The sequence below is a fragment of the Trachymyrmex septentrionalis genome, unplaced genomic scaffold (assembly GCF_001594115.1).
Source record: "Trachymyrmex septentrionalis isolate Tsep2-gDNA-1 unplaced genomic scaffold, Tsep1.0 scaffold36, whole genome shotgun sequence".
NCBI classification, from domain to species: domain Eukaryota; kingdom Metazoa; phylum Arthropoda; class Insecta; order Hymenoptera; family Formicidae; genus Trachymyrmex; species Trachymyrmex septentrionalis.
The window spans coordinates 612,863-616,574 of NW_017305525.1; positions in this window are offsets into that span (position 1 = coordinate 612,863).

A 3,712-nucleotide genomic window follows, 5' to 3' on the forward strand; every position below is an offset into this window, starting at 1 on the left:
TTATCAGACATTGAGAAACGGCGATATCATGAATGTCGTCAGTGTCTCGTATATTCGTTTTAGAATCCATAGAGAGATAAGCATAGATTCAATGGTCATTCACTTTGAGACCGGTCGTTCGCTAGGTAGTGCACCCCCGCACTGGTGATTTGACTTCCATTTCCATCTCTCTCTCTCTAGAGGGAGTCTAGCCCCTCGAACACGACTAAAACGCTACTCCCATTACGGATAGACCCGGGTCCTGATTTGCACCGGTGATAGCGCCGGCACACCGGCAGGCGTAGAGAAACGTTGGCCGATGAAAAAGGAGGTGAACAACTAAAAGGGGGTAAAGAGGGAAGAGAATCCTCTGTTCGCCACGCTGCACGGGGGATTCACCTCCGGTCGACGAGGCAGCAGCAGCTGCGCCTTTCGGCCGTCGTGCGTGCGTTGCGCACGCACAGGGTGCCCCCGAAGAAATAGAGAATATTAAGAAAAAGAGAGAAACGGCCGGGAGAGAGGAGAGAGAAAAAGAGAAAGAAGGAGAAAGAGATGCGCGTAGATTATAGATGCGTCGCGATGATCACAGACAAACGTTTAAATCGCTAAACGTCAAATTACACGCGGCGCGCTCTCATCCCCTTGCCCTCCCTCACCCTTTCTCACCGATCCTATTGACTGTGAAAGATAATAACAGCCCTTGCATAGATTCGGCTAGCTGCCGACTTTTGGCTTTACCGTTCTCGCCAACAGCTGCGATCATCCATCGCGCGTAGATTCGTCCGAGCGTTAGCTCGCATCACCAGTTGCCATAGCGCCACGCATATCATCATCTAATGCTAGTTCTACAGTAGTCGCATCATAGCGTCGCAAGCGTTGCGGTCCAATCAGAGTCGAGCTAGTTTGATCATGTTGATCGGAGCGCAACGCTTGCGACACGCTTACGACGCTACGATGATACTGATGTAAAACTCGTTTCAACCTGTTCTATTATATAATAGAGTTGTAAGCTGTAAGAAATTAACCAATCATAGTTAATTATTTTTTTCACATACAACTGTGATTAGCCAATTTCTTATGACTTACGACTTGATCTAATGTAGAACAGCCATTAAGCAGCAAACGAGCGCGTGCTTGGGTCTAAAATAGTAATACAGTAATGCACAGATCGAGGTAGAAAGAACAGGATATTCTCTGTTTCATCTTAATCTTAGATGTTTGACACGCGCGAAAAAAAAACGCGTCGTCAAATCCTGATTCTGTAACCTCGACCGATATCTACTCGTTGAGACTCATTCTAAAATGTCGCTATCTTAGCACGATTGTTGAAACACAATTGAAAAGTTGAAGAGAATAACAGATTTTATGTATTCTAATATACTCAGTTTCTGACAGACAGAATTCTGTTATTATCTGTTCCTATTGCTTATGCTTTTCAATATCTCAGGTTATAGTTTTTAAGTATTGTCTGCAGGAACAAGGAAAATAAGAAATTCGCGTGAATACGGCTGCGTTCAGAAAAAGCACTTTTGCAACTATTGTCCCAGGTAGCATTGAACATTCCAGCGTTTGCAAAATTGCTGCAACATTACTGGATGTTCCATGCTATCTGAAGTAAGGTTCTTTAATTTTGATTTTTTTGCCCTTAGTTCCCTAGGATCTAAATACATAAATTAATCATATTAAAGAATTTTACAACAGTTGCAAAACTTATATTTTTTTACTGTCATTCGCAGGCGTTCGTATCGAATTCCTTTTTACAAAAAGCAGCTTTGCAACTGTCATCCAAGCATTGTTGCAATATTGTTAAAATGTTCCATGCTATATCTGGAATGAGATTTTTTTAATTTATTGGTTCTTAATTCTTGTTCTTAGTTTTTCTTTAATTCGTGGATTTGAATGTATAAACCAATCATATTAAAGAATTTCACAACAGTTGCAAAGCTGCTTTTTCTGCTGAACACAGCCATTCATACTATGGCGGATTCCTCAAAACGCTTCCTTAAAGTGGATTCAGATCTTAACAGAAAAGTAAAAAGCAGAAAAACAGCAGCCAATCAAAATTTGCGTTTGTAGTAACAGAAAGCCGAAATCAGTGATGACTACCATCGCGAGTTCTGATTGTTGAGTTACCGCTTTTCTGTTTTTCTGTTCTAATTCTAAATCCACTCTTAGACGTACCACATCGCGAAAAACAGCGAGCTTGCAACTATTGTTCCAGGTAACATGAAACATTTCAGTAACATTGTTGCAATATTGCTGAAATGTTCAATGCTACCTGAAGTATTAATAAGATTTTTAAATTTTATTTTTTGCTCTTATAATCCCTCATTGGATTATATGCACGAACCAATCGTACTAAAGACTCTCACAACTGTAGCAAAGCTACTTTATCTGTTGTGAACACAGCCGTTCATATGGCAGATTCCTCGAAGCGCTTTCTTAAACGGTCCGCATCGTGAAAAGTAACTTTGCAACTGTTATCCTAGGTATAATGGAATATTCCAGTAATACTGTAGTAACCTTGCAACGTCGCAATATTGCTGGAACGTTCCGTCTACCCCTATCTGGGGTAAAAATCTCTAATTTGGTTCTTGCCCTTAATCGCTCATTGGGTCCAAATGTATAACATTAAAAGCTCTCACAACAGTTGCAAAGCTGCTTTTTTTTTTTTGTTATTGAACGCAGCCATTCGTGCCATGGCGGATTCCTCCTCGAGGCGCTCCCTTAGACGTTCCACATCGCGACCGCACACGACGCGTCGACACGGCGGGTCACTTCGAGTCAGTAACATCAATTAGCGTCTTCTCTCGCGCGTTCCTTCTTTGCGCCTCGCCGGACGGCGAGCATCCGCGCGCGCTTAAATGTCCACGGATCTATCCATGCCACGGTCCTCGACAAAAGGAAGCGGCGAGGCCGTGCCGTCACCGGCCGCGCGATGACATATGAGCTACCGGGCTCTTTGTGTCGTCTTGAATACCGCTTAAATTGGGGAACGCGAGCCATCAAGGGGCTACTGAACATCGCCCCGCGGACATTGCGATTTATCACCGTTCCATCGTACCAGGTACGGTTAAGGCTAATCAGATCCGGCGAGAGTGCTGCAAAGAACTGAGGAAAATAAAATTTTCGAAAATAAAAAAAAGGGGGAGAAACGATTGGACTAAAATTGATGCAATCGCGATCTTCCCGGCGCCAATCGGCTGATCTAGTTCGTTGCGGACGCAAGGAAAGTAAACGACTCGTTAATAACGTCAATCTCGTAATACTCGGCGGAATGGCGAATCGGCAATCGAAGTAGATCGGTCATTCGCATTCTGCATTGCTTTGATGCCAGTGAGAGGAGATCGACAAACATTCGCCGCCTTCATTAGGTTTCTAGATCTACCGATTTTGCGCAATTGGTAGTCCGTTATACACGGACGATTTAGCACCGTTAAGTCACTTGATAGAGACAAACTATGATTACGGGAGGGGATTACTGGAAAAGGAGGTGGACAGGGGTTATTAACCTGCATCTGCAGTCTACATTTAGCATCTATAAACGTCCGTTTATTATCTTGGAGAATAAGCATAATATATTTCTCTCTCTCTTTCCTTATCCTTATACAGCACTTAAGCTTGCAGCAATATTGCCGGAACGTTTGCAAACGTTACTGCGATATTTCCGCAATAATCTATACAATATGAGTCTCCGTTTCTTCCAAGAATCGTTCTTGTCTTCGAAATCTTT